This window comes from Pinus tabuliformis, chromosome 7 (assembly GCF_031772625.1).
Source record: "Pinus tabuliformis cultivar Carrire ecotype Pingquan chromosome 7, CPIR1, whole genome shotgun sequence".
Classification (NCBI taxonomy): domain Eukaryota; kingdom Viridiplantae; phylum Streptophyta; class Pinopsida; order Pinales; family Pinaceae; genus Pinus; species Pinus tabuliformis.
In genome coordinates, this window is record NC_142293.1 from 868212191 (window position 1) to 868228954 (window position 16764).

Sequence of the window (16764 nt, forward strand, 5' to 3'; positions counted from 1 at the left end):
GAGTTGTTGTGGCTAGAACTGCTCTTATAGTATCCAATCTAGCTACCGGAGCAAACATTTCTCCAAAATCTATTCCTAATTGCTGCGAGAATCCTTTTGCTACAAAGTCTTGCTTTAAATCTGTCAATTTAACCTTTCTCATTCAACTTTGTCTTGTACACCCACTTCACACCAATGAGATTTTTGTCCTTTGGCAAATCAACCAAATCCCATATATCATTCTTTTCAATAGCTTCAATTTCTTCATCCATGGCTTGCACCTAATTTTCATCTCTGATTGCTTCTTCAAATGAAGAAGGTTGGAATGACAACAATGCAAAACTTGAACTAACATCCAAATCATCATAAATATCTTTTAAACTTCTCATCTTTCTCTTATCATTGCTTGATTCATCACCTGATTGATTACTGGAAGAATCTTGATCTATTGATCTGCTTGAAGATCCATGTTGCTCTGAAAATCTTGGAGTCCTTATTGGTGTGTCTATGTTTGGTGTCTTCACCTGTGATTCTTGTTGTTCCTTTCTACTACATCATCTTCTTCCATCAGTGGCACTTGTGCATCAATTGTTTTGTTACAGTTCCATTCAGTGACTCTTGTTTTTTGAACACAACATCTCTGCTAATTATGGTCTTCTTTGTGACAGGGTTATACAATTTGTAATCTTTTGATTTCTTACTATAACCAGTAAATATACATTTTTCACTTTTATCATCCAATTTGCCTCTCCGCTCTTTAGGCACGTGTGGATAAGCTACACCTCCAAATACTCTGAAATGAGACATGTTGCAATACATACCCAACCATGCTTGTTCTAGTACTTTGTTCATCACAATCTTTGTAGGAGATCTATTGATCACATAAATAGCACATGCAACTGCTTCTACCCAATAATCATTAGACAAGTTTTTGCCTTTCAACATGCTAAGTCTTACCATGTTCATAATTGTCATGTTCTTTCTCTCTGCTACACCATTCTACTGCGGTGTACCTGGTTGTAAACTGTCTTCTGATTCCATGTTGTTTACAATAATCATGGAATGCCTTTGAATCATATTCTCCACCACGATCTGACCTCAATACCTTGATCTGTCGATCACTTTGGTTCTCTGCTAAGGCTTTGAATTCTTTGAACTTTGCAAAGGTTTCAGACTTTTGCTTCAAGAAGTAAACCCAAGTCTTTCTATTGTAGTCATCAATGAAAGTGAGGAAGTAACAACTTCCACCAATTGACTGTGTCCTCATAGGACCAGACAAGTTTGTATGCACTAGCTCAAGAGGTTGCTTTGCTTGGTATGCAACTCCCTTTGGAAAACTTTCACGGTGTTGCTTTCCCAAGATGCAACACTCACAAGTATTAGCAGGTTCTTTGACGGGAGGTAATCCTCTGACCATATGTTTTTTCTGCAACAATCTTAAACCAAAAAAGTCCAAGTGTCATAACCAATAATCATCAGAACATGCAACTGTAAAAGCACTAACCTAATCATTATAATTCATAATTAGAGGAAAGAGTTTTTCCCTCATCATCTGCACCTTTGCTATCAATTGTTTGCTTGGGGGCTTGTCATATATAACACATTCTTTACCTTGAAAGATAACTCTGTATCCTTTATGTGTAAATTGACCAACACTTAACAAATTATGTTTGAGACTAGGAACATAATATACCTCTGAGATTGTCTTCGACTCACCCTACTGGGTCAGAATGTTGACCACTCCTTTGCCATCTACTTCCATAGACTTATCAGTCCCCAACTTTACCTCTGTTTTAACAAATTGAATTTGCAACCAAATTGTTGTTTCCTGTCATGTGGTTACTGCAACCACTGTCTAACAGCCACACACTAGCATAAGGTTCATGCATGGTATGGAAAGCTAGGAACATGGAGTTACTACTCTCTGTAGTGGAATTAGCTCTTTGGTTCCCCTGATCAACTACTTTCTTCCTACAATCACGAGCATAGTGACCAGATTTATTGCAATAATAACATCTCACCTTTGATTTGTCAACTCTTTGATTATTGTTGAAGCTTTTGTAGTTGCTTCCACTTTCATGTCCATGCTCTTCTCAACCATCTCTCTGACCACCATATCTTCTGCTTCGTCCTCTGCCTCTCGATCTATTTCTGCCTCGACCTCTGTCCCTTGAAATAAAAACCTGACTTTTGAAAGCGGTCTCTAAAGTGGAATCCTTATTTCTGTATATCCTTGCCTCATGCGATAGAAGTGATCCCATCAGCTCATCGACTATCAATGATGCCAAATCCTTGGCTTCTTCTATGGTTGTTACCACAACATCAAATTTGGTAGACAAAGATCTGAGGACCTTCTCTACCACTATTTGATCTTTAATTTGTTCACCATAAATCTTTAACTGATTTACGACAGTTATGACCCGATTCATGAAAGAATCAATGTCCTTTGTCTCCTTCATCTGCAGACTTTCAAAATCTCTCGTGGTATTCTGCAACTTAACAATATTGACTTTGGCCATACTTGTATAGTTTGTCGTCAAAGTATCCCATGCTACTTTTGTTAAAGACGTGATAATAATCTTCTGGAATGCACTCCCTACTGGATAAGTTGCAACGATTGTACATCCTTCTTCTTGTCTGTCTTCCATCGTTCCCTCTTTGTATTACTGAGAACTTGTTCTTCTGTTGCATCCTTAGGTTCTGAAAACCCAAACTGAACATAATCCCAAACATCATGTGCTTGCAACGTGGTTGTCATCTTAATGGCCCACACATCATAATCTTTCCTTGTAAATGGTAGAAAGTAGAGCTAGAAATTTGAGAAAACCATCATTCTCCAAAAATTTCTCTTTAAAAAAAAAAACCTAAAATTTTTACTTTAAAACCTTCTCTTTAATAAATAAAAAAAAACCTTAAATTTTTATTTTGAAACCTTTTTTGAAAATACCTCTTTCAATAAAACCCTAAATTTTTATTTTATAAAAAAAATAAAAAAATACTCGTTTAAAAAAATTTCAGGTAGTCGAGTTCAAACGAGCCACTTTCATATGATTTAAATAATACTACATGACTCTTTCAAAAAACAATTATTTTTCAAGATTATCGTTTACTTTTAACACGCTAAAGCTTTCGGTTGCGTGTTAACGCCTTTCACGAGGATCATCCTCTGCGTTAGTCCGCTAACGTGACACAAACCAAAGGGAACCGCGTGCATGCAAGGAACGACGATTAACGCGGCTCTATGTTTCGCCTTCTAGCGTTCTAACGCGCTGTATATAACTATAGGATGCATTAATGCTCAAACAACGACCCAAAAAAAATAGATTTCTTCTTTCACATGGATGGTTATTAATCGTTTTTTTCTGGCTCTAACACTAATTTATTGAAAAGAGGAAGAGACAAAGCATGAATTCACACATAAAACATGAGTTGCGGTTACGGTTATTCTATTGATCACACAAAACATGATACTTATAATGAACCCAGTGAAAGGTATTTATCGTTTTCGACTAGCCATTAACCTTGATATACAATCACATGCAACCACATATCAATTACTTAAACTTGACTCAACACTCAATCACTCAATTAAATTAACTAACTCTCTATATTTAACCAACTCCACTCAATTAAATTAACTGACTCTCTATATTTAACTAACTCCAATAATTATTTTATTTTAACATAATTTAACTAGGACCCGCTTCTTTATAATTAGAACAAAAATGTGCATCAATTTTTAAAACAACACATTGGAGTATATTGCAATATATATATAGGGGATCCAAGTCTTGGTCATTTCCACGTCAAAGATAAGGTCGGTGTTTGTTGACCCACGTGGCAACTAGATGTTGTGCGGCCCCAGGTTTCATTGTACTCGTCCACATGTTTACAAAACCCATATGTGGTTCTGAAAAACCATAAACCACCCCTCGGGGGCTCTCGCACTAATACGCGGTTTTTCAACGAGAGTGGTTGAGGTGAATGCTGGCCGTAGATCAATTGATAGGCAGTTTAGGCAATCCGCTTCCCGGGGGCTCCTTTTGGCATAAACTCCATGCAGTTTATACCGCCGAGACTTGTTCGATTTGGAGCATGCAATGTTGGGGATGATCAATCATCATTATCTTCCTCAGTTTTCTGTGTACCAGGGCTTTTGTACTCTCCTCTAGGCAATATTCCCTTATAAGTAAATTGTTGACCCCTTGAGTTCACAGATAGTGCACTCGATTTTAGTATCTCTTGCTACTTCTGCTTCTAGATTCATTATACAACCATCTTAGAAATAGGCATCCAGTGCCCATTTAGCACAAAACTTATGTACATTTGATGGCATTTCTTTAGTTTGTTACCGCACTCCCATTGTCGTAATGCATCGTCTACCTGGCAGTCTCTGAGTTGCCAGAAACTTGACAGAAGCACAAAAAGGCCATCCTTTTCATGGGTTCAGTTCTGCAGCAACTTCGAGAAATTTGTGGGTACATCTCAGAGATTCCAGTTTTTGTAATTTGCTCAAAAACTACCGTCATTGTTAATAGTTTGGATATTATGTTCTTCCGAAATCTCTAAGATAGATATTTTACAAAATCCACCAAACGCAAAATTATATCCTCTTCAAATTCAAGTTGAAAATGATGTCATTCTTACAATGGTATTCTCAAAACAAATTGCACTATCACGATCCACCCCGGCTCTACGGCTCCAAACAGAAGATCCTCATCATTTCCTTGGAGATCAGGGGTCAATTCCAGTCGAAAGTTGTGCATGATATAATAGGTGTCTCTGAAAGCCTTCTTCTGCACTTGTTTCTTGAGATCTCCAATAGTGGAATGTGGCGGTACAACTACCAAATATGGAGGAAGAAGTGGCCTCATGATTTTATGCCACTTGGGACCTTGATTACATGATTCTGTAGTTTACAGACCAAACAACGTTGATCTGCAAAACTCAAAGCTGGGTTTTACGAATGCATTACTAGGATTCATATAATATATGGCTTTAAGGTTTGTAACTATTGTTCCTTGCTAAATCATCCATATCGAGCTTTGCCGTGGTCTAGGCATGCTCTCAAGCACGTTAAATCCAATCTGTCATGAGTGTTTTTTATGGTGACGACATTGGATCAATTTCTGATATTGAGGATGTTATATATGCAACCCAAGCCATTGTAAATCGATTTTAGCAAGAGAAGACTCTTGATCAATGCCATTATATAACTCCTAGCCCATTTTCAACTTGTGGACAATCTAATTGCTTTTCTTGAATATCTCTAACATTGGGAAAAATGTCTGAATTTCTAGATATATTTGGAGAAACATCATGTAGGGCCTTGTCATACATTACTCCATGCAATAAGTTAATGTGTATGTCAATTGCTATCTCAGGAACCTGTAGCGAGCGACACGCTCTGATACACAATCCACAAGCTTCTTGTATCATTGGTTTCACCAGTCGCCCATCAACCTCAACACCAGTATTCTTCAGAAAGCGAAGCACCAGCATTATCATCGCAGTCCCAGAAAGGAAATGGAAAAGCAATTACAAATAGTCCACTTGTGTGAAATTGAAATTGATTTAGCCGAACCTTGCGGAAAGAAGATAGGATAATTGTCGCTTGAATTATCCACGAATTGAAATTGATTTAGCCGAACCTTGCGGAAAGAAGATAGGATCATTGTCGTTTGAATTATCCACGTCAAGGCAACCCTAGTATAACTTGAAAGGTCACTATATTCTCTTCATTTTAGCCTCTTCGGTGCATCTCTTCACCAACTCTTCGCTTCACGTGATCTCCACAACTTGTAATGCGTTCATTTTTCCATGTGTTTCATTATCTTCCCTTCTAGCTTGGATATGAATGCCTTTTTACGGTTAAAGATGATATATCATAACAATACCTACGTCCACCCATCTATTCAATTGCTTGTTAGTGCCTTTTAATTTCCATGACTTCTCAACATTTTGCCTTATACTTGTTCATTAGCGCTCAAACTCACCGGGTTTCCAAAAGATCAATTTTAAAAGAAATATGACATCTGTTTGGGCGCACTGAGATAATACAATCATGGTTTCTAATGTGATATACATAAATATAATAGGGAACGAGCATTTTAATAATTAAATTAGACAGGAAATAGGAGTTTTTGTCTTGATACCCAATATCCACATCAATTGGGGATAGCATTAATCCCCATTATATTAGTTATATACAGCGATGCTCCCATATCAACTTGATAGGTTAAGCACTTCTATTGAGTCCTGGGTGGGGGCTCCTACCTTAGTTTGGTATCTCGTGTGTCGACACTTAATTTCTTACAATTGGGTATCTCGTGTGTCGAAACCCAATATCTTACATCAATCATCAAATAGGGATATCTTGTGTGGTTTTTCTCACAATTTGGTATTTCGTGTGTCAACACCCAATAGCCCACATCAATCATCAATTGAGGATATCTTGTGTGGCTTTGGTGGTGTGTCGACACCCAATTTCCCACAATTGGGTATCTCGTGTGTCGACACCCAATATCCCACATCAATCATCAATTGGGGATATCTTGTGTGGCTTTGGTGGAATATGGGTAGCATCGTATGACACCCGATATCCCACATCAATCATCAATTGAGGATATCTTGTGTGGCTTTGGTGGAATATGGGTAGCATCGTATCAAGCAACGATATCTTGTGTGGCTTTGGTGGAATATGGTTGTTATATACAGCTATGCTCTCCTACCTTAGTTTGGTCCTTAGTTGTATACAACATGCTCTCCTACCTTAGTTTGGTATCTTGTGTGGCTTTGGTAGAATATGGTTGTTTGCTCTCCTACCTTAGTTTGGTCCTTAATTGTATACAACATGCTCTCCTTCGTTAGTTTGGTCCTTAGTTGTATACAACATGCTCTCCTACCTTAGTTTGGTATCTTGTGTGGCTTTGGTGGAATATAGTTGTTATATTGGTGAACTATACATGACTTGGTGATTCGGCTTGAATAAACCCAGTAAAAGGTCAAATTTAAGCACAAAAGTGTTCATAAAGATTATAAAGATTAAAAATTGAGTGAGTTGCAACATAACACTATACATGACTTGGTGATTCGGCTTGAATAAACCCAATAAAAGGCCAAATATTAATTTGAGCATAAAAGTGTTCATAAAGACTAAAAATTGTGTGAGCTACAACATAACACTTCTTAAATTTCTATTTATTGACTATTCTTTATTCATTGCTCTAAAATTGTTCTTGACCAGATTCACATACTATACTTTAACATCTCATGAAGAAGTAACCAGGGAAAGAATGGATTTCATTTAACTCAATGGGATATTCTTTCCAATTTAACCAAAGGAAACAAAGGCTAGGGTTTAAAACAACTATGTTTCTTTAACTCATCTATTATGTTTCCATCTTAGTACAAGCTAGGAAATGCTATGAACCTATCTTTACATGAAATGCCCACACCATTTTTTGTAGGTGATGTCTTCCTATTTTTTGTAGGTGATGTCTTCCCATTGGTTGTGTGACCTCCATGCCTATTGAGCTAGGGGATGTTCTTTGCTATCCAAGGCCTCTTGGTTGCTTGCCAAATTTTTCTCCTATCTTTTCTATAAAATCCTCGCCATGTGTCGATGCTCATTTTCACTTCCAACTAAAGTTGCAATCTTGTATCTCTAAAGTTAGGACCATTTTTAGTTAACAAATCATCAACTAAATTTTCTACTCTAATCGAGCTATACCATGTAATTCTAGTTCATTCAAAATGTTTCTCTTATTATATATTTTTCAAGTAATAACACTCCAATAATACTAATGCTAGGAGTCATTATTGTTAGTGTTTAATAAAAAGGTGACCAGAACTAAAGCTAATTTAATGTTTGTAGTTAGCAGTGTTTCCAAGGTTACTCTTGAAATCTAAAAGATAAACTAGATACAAGAGAAAGTAATAGAAAAGAGATTAAGAAAGGGTAGCCCTAGAAAAGAAAGTCACTACATTGCATTAGCTAGAGGTTGATATATAGGAGGGTGCATAAACATCTACATTCACATCAATTATTGTGAAGTTACCAATGCAATCCATAATAAGGTCCTTCATTTCATGTTTGTGGTTGAAAGGCCCTAGTTGGGTGAATCCTAGGAGTAGCCCAAAGGTGGAAAATTGAATCTCTCCCACAATTCAAAACCAAAGAGGAAAATCTCGTGATATGTGTTTAGTTGCTCAATTTGGGTTATATTGCACCAAGTTGAAAGTAACTTCTTGTCCATATCCTTGTGAAAGTAGTACTTTTATGCAGAAGTATATGATGTTTTATCACCTACATTCAAGGGTGGATTGTTTGCATGATGCTTAGATCTTCCAGTGGCTGAGATAGGATAAAAGGAGGAGGTGACAACCTGGCAGGGCAGGATTTGGATGAAGCTTGTGATCCATCCCATTTGTGAGTAGTCGCCTTCGGTAACTCTTTCCTATCCCCTAATCCACACAACATGCATTTTATTCCATGGCATCATTCCTGGTAAGTTGTTGCTATTTTTTAAGAATACTTGCATATGTCAAGTTGTCATTGTATCTTGAACAATTTTGGTTTTATGAGTTATAAGTAGGAATTCAAGAGAGAAAACTACTGTTTTTCATTTCAAGTAGTCAAACTATAGTATGGGTTTTTATAGGCATAGATTTTGTTGTTGTTAGTAGATTTATTGGGTATCCAAGAGAAACAGACATTGTCATTTTTATGTTGATAATATTGGATTATATTCAAGGATTTTGTTTAATTTGTTGATTGCTTAGAAGGATTCTTTGTCAATACTATAGGCACAAAAATATGAGGCTTTATTAAATACGAAGTTGCCTTTGGGTGCAATTATCCAAGTTGATGGGATGTCATTCTCTCTAGCTTCTACATTATTATGGCTTAGAGTTTTTGTGTGCTTTGTAGGTCCTCCTTATTTTTGACGATCTTTGTGATGCATTTTTCATATTGCAAGTTTGCAAAGATCATAGTGGGACAAGGCTTAGAGTTTCCTATGTAGTTTGATGGCTTTCTTGCTTGTAGTTGTTATTTTATGCCATATTAAATGCAAGCTTTCATAAAATCACGCTAGGATATCCCTTGTTGGCCTTTTCTTTCCACCTTAATAGGTATACTACTCACTAACGCAATTAAAATTGGTTACAGGCAGAGCACATGTTAGTAATATGGCATCTGGTATCGAGGACTTTCACTGACTATTAACCTCATCTGCCAAGTAATGGTGTTTTAGTTTGTTCTAATTTTTCCCTTATATCATACATTGTTCTAAGAAAATACTTGTCTCTATCTAAAATTAATGAAGTCCCCAATCACTCCTTTTCTGGAATATCAAGAAAGCATAGTGTTGTTTTAGTTTCTGCTACTGCAAAACCTCCTAGCCAGTTGGAATACGAACAATTAAGGATCTGAACACTCATGTGACTGTAGTTTATATTTTTGATAAGAACAGAAAGATCCAATACATAGGATTCTCTAAGGATTTGAGGAATTCTTTAAGATCCTTGATGGTTCTATGTTCTAAACTTTGTTACTTTTACAAGGTGCGCAATCTTAGTTCTTTCAATGAGGAGCCTTATGTTGTCCATCCATGATCAAGTTAGGAATATTTTTATTTTGTTTATTCCTTCAACTCTCTCGATGCATATGCACTGAATAAATACCCACTCAAGGGTCTTATCATACATGGGTCCTTGCTCGGTTAGATCAAATAGATGAATTTATGTCTAGATCTTTTTCATGTTGAGAGTCACCCAAAAGATGTTAGATTGCAAATGATTTGAGGCACTGAAAAGATACAATGTTCTTGCATTAGTGGATTTCATAACTTGGTTCTATTCCATTAAATAATTCAAATCCTACCTATAGAGAACTCTGGGAGCAACCAAATACAATATATGTTATTTCAGAAAGGGGAAGAGTTGCAGCTACAGCTTCTAAAGCAAAGACCCTCAAATAGATGATGCATGACAGAGGCATTAAAGAAGAGGTTTGAAACTCTTTTTCTACCTCATATGTTTGCTTCTTGATGAGAAAAATTTCAAAAGCATTATACTCTTAGTGGACTTGAGAAGTATATCAGGTAATTTTAATAGCTTTGTAATGGGATGAATGCCACAATGTGGTCTAATAGTAGATGGTCTAGTTCATGTACTTGCTAGAGTAGCATCTAATTTTTGAATTGAAACTTGATGATAAGTAGATTGTGGAAAGACTATAATTGTCCTCAAAAAATTAAATAGTAAAGTTCAAAATTTGTTTCTCAATTGTCACTTTTAGTTATGGGAAGCTAGCTTGAAATAGCTTGTATTTAATGAACAATATCCCCACATGGGATTACTTACAAACAAAGGAATATTTATGCCTAGCATGTATCTTCTATGTGGGAGGGAGCTCAAAACCCTAGTAATGAAGGAGGGTTTTATCAAGGATTGAGACGGTGACAGGTGAAGATCGGAAGCCATACGACCCACACATGGTGTGGCATGGGAGAGACTGTTAGGGAAGGGAGGGCATCTGGAGGAGGATCTGACCACGGACAGTTGCCTTGGGAATGATGCGAAATGGGGCTTTAGGGCGACGGGAGGATGGAGACTGGTTATTGTTGTTTAGTGTTGCATTATCATTGTGCTACCGACATTAACAACCTACATGCACTCGTTGAAGGAGAACAGGCTTCCGAGTTCTAGGGGTGCCTAAAAACTGCAAACAGTGGAAAGGGAAATGGTCAAACAATAGGATGTCATTGATCTAGACCCTAAGCCTGATGATATACTGTCGGTTTGGGGGCTGGAGGTCACAGAACAGAATATCGAGCGGCATATTCGTCTAGCTAGACTGACAAGAGGGAAGAAAGGTGGTTCGGGAGTGGGATGGAAACAGGGGAAATCGTTATGGCTTATATAGTAGAGTTTAGGTCTGTCTAAACTAGAAAATTGGGGAGCAAGGAAGGAGATGGAGGGGAGGCAAGAGGCTTTACCACCTAATCTTGACTGTAATGTTGGGAACGCGGAGGACATCCAAGTAAGTAATTGTTTCTCTAGCCAACTCAAAGAATAATATTCGGGGGGCTTAGAGGATATTGTTATCAGCTGTGGCCTCAAAGACCACGAGGGTCTAAAATCATGCCTTGTGGAAGATCTAGGCTAGGCAGAAACCAGGAGAGGGTTACGGTGGCACAACACAATTGCATGCAAGAGTCCTTTACAAGTCAGAAGAAGAGAAACCCTCAATCGGGATTTAAGCTTGTTAGGGGGCTTCCCAGGCTTTTTCGGACATGGGTTTTTCTAAATGGTGGTCGGAAGGTGCAAGACGTAGGGAGGGGTGAAAATCATGAACAAGGGGTCTATTGCAAACCACCCTTTACTGTTGATCGGAGGGCTTTATAGAGGCAGAGGGGTTTTTGGAAGGAAGAGAACTACCATTATTGGTAGGGGAGGTAGCAAAAGTTGAGGTAGGAGTTCTAGATAACCTCAGGAATAGTTGGAAGGAGCAACGTTCAGAGCCACTCTAGGACTTTTCCATCAATGTGGAGGAGAACACACCGGGAAGTGGGGAAGGGGGGCGACACCGAAAGACAAGGGAAAAACAGAAGAAAAACAAGGTAATTAAGAAGGAAGAGGAAGTTGCAAATCTGGCCTTAGGAGTCGATATCCAGATCGATGAAGCCATGGAGGAAACTGAGCTAACATTTGTGGGTAGGGAAAAAGGAAAAAAGTATACTGCGAACTATATTCAGGAATGGACATCTAATAATTGGCAAGAAGTGCCAGAAAAATCCTTTGAGGTTTCAACCCTCGCCAAGAGTTGGTTCATGATCAAATTTACTAGGAAAGAAGCACTAGAATGGGTTTTGGGAAGGAACTAGAGCTTTTGGAGACATCCTATCCTATTTAAAAAGTGGAATCCACTTTTCGACGCTTAGAGAGAGAAGGTGGATGAAATCTTGGTTTGAGTAAGATTGTCTAGCCTCCCTCCTTTTCTTTCATTTGATTCTATTTTTAGGAAAAGCGGGAACTATTTGGGACGTTATCTGGAAGAGGATACAATTTTTGTGCATGCCAGTGATAAAGGTTTGTCCAGAATTTTGGTCAGTCTAAATCTCAAGGAAGGATTGGCAGAGGAAATCAACCTTAAATATATGGATTTCTCTTACACTCAAATGATCGACTATGAAAAACTCCCATTTCGTTGCCATAGATGTCACAAGTATGGACATCTGGCAAGGGATTGTCCTCTAGGTTTTAGACGAAGAAGGAGGCAGAGGAAGGAGGGGGGAGTGGAAGAGGTAATAGGGGAGAAGGATCTGAATAAGGAAATCTCGGTCATAGGGGGGAAACAGATGGAAGAAGATAAGATACAGGAGGACACAATGGGAAGAGTGGAAATACAGGAGGAGGTGAAAACAAATAGAGAACAAGAATAGCAAGGGGAGTCGGCCCGGTCAGATACAAAGGAGGGAGATGGAAAGGGCTCAACTCTTCAACCATAGGGTACGGCTCTAGATCATATCCCCTCTCTAAATACTTCCTTGATGTCTTTTATCAATTCCTTGTCCAATTCTAGTCCCTCCAGGCTTATGAATTCAAATAACTTATATGTCAACAATGTAAATGAACAATTGGACAGTATCATTACCTCCATTCCTGATATAAATCCGAATCGAAGCCCGGTGTCTAGTGTAGAGGCAGCTGGTATGGTCGTTGCCTATTTTGTGATATCCCACTATAACCTCAGGCCTCATGAAAAAAAATCATTCCCTAGGAGGCGGTGGGGGGTTTGGGGATTCACCCTATTCCTTTCGGTCCTCAAAAATCTAGAGGCAGAAAGAAAAACATTTCAAAGGCTCATATGAGAGCCAAGATTGACATTGCTGACGGGAAATAGCTATCAATATCAAGAGTGCTTAGAGTAGCGCAAACCCCCCCTAGTTTTAAATGATCATTTTTTCTTTTAATTGTAGAGGTTTAGCCAGTACCCCTAGAAAACTAGAACTGAACACCCTCATTAATTCCTACAACCCTGATGTGCTTTTGCTGCAAGAAATATTGGGTACCAGAGAGTAGATCAATAAAGCTATACTCAAAAAATTTCTTGGTTGGACTTTCCAAGCTCTGGATGCCAAAGGCAGATCCGAGGGATTGACCACTAGAGTAAAAGGGGGAAGGTTAAAGGTCCTTTCCTCCTGGAGTGTTGACCATACTCTAGGAGTAGAGGTTTACTCTCTAGATATGTTCACAAAATTTATAATCCTAAGCATCTATGGTCCCTGCCAGGATAGGGCGACATACTAGAAAAATTTGCTTTCAAAGTCTTTTATGGAGAATGGGGGGGATTTGAATTTTTTCCTAGGCCTCTCAAAAATGTGGGGACCATCTGCACATGCCGACCCACTATCAGATTTCTTCTTAAACAAGATAAGTGAGAGGAAACTAATGGACATCAATTTGATCAAGTCCAGACCTACGTGGAGGAATAGGAGAACAGGGGAAGCCAGGGTGGCTAATTGGATGGACTGTTTTCTCTTAAGAGAAGAAGTGGTGGCCAAGATCCTGATTTTTAGACACTAGGTGGGAGAAGGAGGAGACTCAAACCATCTCCCCATCCTGCTTGAAATGAAAGGGAAAAACAAAAATTTGGCTACCCCTTTTAAACTCAACCCATCCTCACTCAAGGAGGAACCATATAACACTTTGGTTAAAAATACTTGGAGGTCAGTAGCAAAAAATGAGGAAAGGGGGAAAGCCTATTGGTTCATGGAAAATCTAAAACGATTAAAGAAGGCAACTATCGAATGGGCTAGAATTAAGAAAGTCAAAGAAGAAGAAGAACTAAAGCAGATAGGAGTGGAACTAGATCAACTAGAAAGCCCGAAAGAAGATGGATATGAGAATGAAGGCAAGAGGGATAGGATTAAACAGTTGGAGTCTAGCCGAAGAAATATTTTAGAAATTAGAGAAGAACAGTGGAGACTAAAAAGTAGGGCAATATGGCTAGCAGCAGGTGATGAAAATTCAAAATTTTTCCAAACTCATGCAAAAGGTTGGAAAAACTCAAATACTATATGGTTATTAAAATCGGAGGACGGAACTCAGGCCAAATATTTTGAGGCATTGTCCCTGCAGGAAAGGAATCACTTCAAAAATATATTCAAAGCGCCGTCGGAAGTGTCAATTGCTGAGGTGATTAGTACCTGGAGGAGGAGGAGAATGGAACTATCACGGGAAGAGTGACTAAAGGGGAAGTTGAAGGAATATTAAGGACAATGCAAAAGAATAAGATTTCAGGTCCGGATGGATGGACAGTGGAGTTCTTTCAACATTTTTTTGAGTCCTTGGGTAATGAACTAACTGAAGTCGTCGAATAATCAAGGGTAAAAGGGTCGATCTATGAACCTTTTAATGCCACGTTCATAGCCCTAATTCCGAAAAAGGAGGACCCATCATCCTTTGAGGATTTCAGGCCAATATCACTATGTAACTGCATCTACAAAATAATTGCAAAAGTAATTGTAGTTAGATTAAAACCAATCCTCTCAAGGAACATATCAAAAGAGCAGTTCGGGTTCCTGGATGGAAGACAAATTCATGAAGCAGTAGGTGTGGCTCAGGAGACCATCCACAACATAAAAAAAAAATCTGAAGGAAAGGTGTTATAGTGAAAATAGACCTATCTAAATCATACGATTGAATCAGCTGGTTGTACATCTGAATTCTCTTGAATCACTTGGGGTTCAACATCAAGTTCATAAATTAGGTTATGGGATGTATGACAAATATTAGTTTTGATATTCTTGTCAATGGGGCAACCACACCTTTCTTTCGGAGTTAGAGAGGACTCCGGCAAGGATGTCATCTCTCTCCCCTCCTCTTCCTCCTAGTAGCAAAGGGACACAGTCAATTGATACTTGAAGCAAGGAGAAGAGGTGATATAAAGGGCGTTGAAGTGGATGTCAATCTACACATAACCCATTTGTTGTTCATAGATGACATCCTTCTCTTCAGTAACAATAGCAGGAGTGAAACCAGGGTTTTAAAATCTATCCTTGAGTTGTTCCTTAAAGCTACAAGAATGTGTATCAACAAAGATAAATCATCACTTATTTTGGAATGTTTCAATAGGATGGATACTAGGAACATAGCAAAGGACCTTCCTTTTTAGGAAAAGAAGATGGCTGACAACTTCAAATACTTAGGGTTCCATTTAAATCTTTATAAATATAGGAACCAGGACTGGTTCTGGCTAGTGAGAAAAATTGAAAACATGATTAAACATTGGAGTTATAAATGGTTATCAAGAGTAGGTAGGCTAGTTTTGATCAAATCTATTATCATGGAAATCCTTGTCTATTGGGAGACATGGGTGCCCAAAGGAATTCTGGAAAGAGTAAGAAAAGTATGCAACATATTTCTATGGGCTAGTTCAAAAGAGGATGTGGTCCTACCATGGGTGGAATGGGAAAAGGTGTCTAGACCGAAGGAGTGGGGAGGGTGGGGCATAAAAGATATTATAGCTTTCAGTTGTCTCTGGCAGCAAAACTGGGATGGAGACTATTAACAATGGAAAATATGTGGACAATGGTGGTAAAAAGAAAGTATATTGATCCAACCCCTTTGGTTGAGTGGATCAGAAATCCAGACAAGAAAAATACACAAGCATCCTTGGTTTGGAAGGCAACTCTGGACTCAATCAAAATAATTGAGCAAAGACTTTCCTGACAGGTGGGGAATGGAGAGCAAGTATGAGTTGGGAAGGATCCGTGGATGGGATGCAACAAAGGTTTTTCCCTATCCCCGAGCATCATAGACCAATTTGAAACAAGAGGAACACTTGATCGAGATTGAGAAAGTTGGAGAATTAACAATATGGTGTCAAGCATGGTTATTTGGAGGAGATCTAAATTTGGAACCCCAATGGGCGGAGGAATGGCATCACTTCATTATGGAACTTCTGAGATCGAATGTCTGCCTCAGAAACAGACCCGACATTTTGCGATGGGTTCATGCTCCAACAAGGAATTACTCTCCAAAATTTGGATATAGTTTCCTCATGTCTAAGAAGGGATGGGAAAATCCAGAGTGGTGGGCAAAGCATATATGGAAACTTAAATGTCCAGCAAAAGAAAGAATGTTTTTCTAGTGCATTCTAAGAAATAAGGTTCCAACATGGGATAATCTCCAGAAGAGATCTAAGATGGGCCCAGGTTGGTGCTCCCTATGTAGAAAAGATGAAGAATCAGTTCAACATCTATTCCTAAAGTGTCCTTTTAACAGAGCAGTCTGGTTGGAAATGGGGAGGTTGATAAAGAAAGATCAGAGATGGGATGGAGAAAACATTAGGGAGGTATGGAAAAATTGGTGGAAGGACATACCGGAGGAAACTCTGCAAAATCTACCTTTAATTATAGCATGGGGTACTTGGTTGGCCTGGAACAGGAGCATTTTCAAGGATCAGATCCCATATTTTGATCACATTGCTATTGAATGCGCAGCCATTTATGAGAGTATCCCTGTACCAGTCCAGAAACCAATCATTAGGGGGATTAGGGAGGAACAGATTAGGGGAAATATTCCCTGGGCTTACTTCGACGGGGCTTCAGATCAAAGGAATATGTGTGGGGCAGGAATGGTGATCCATATGAATGCACATAGATGCCTAAAAGCCTCGGTGGGGCTAGGTGTGGGAACAAATAATTATGCCGAACTTCAAACATTAAAACTCATTATTTGTTGGCTTACACACCTGGGAATAAGATCGGTTTA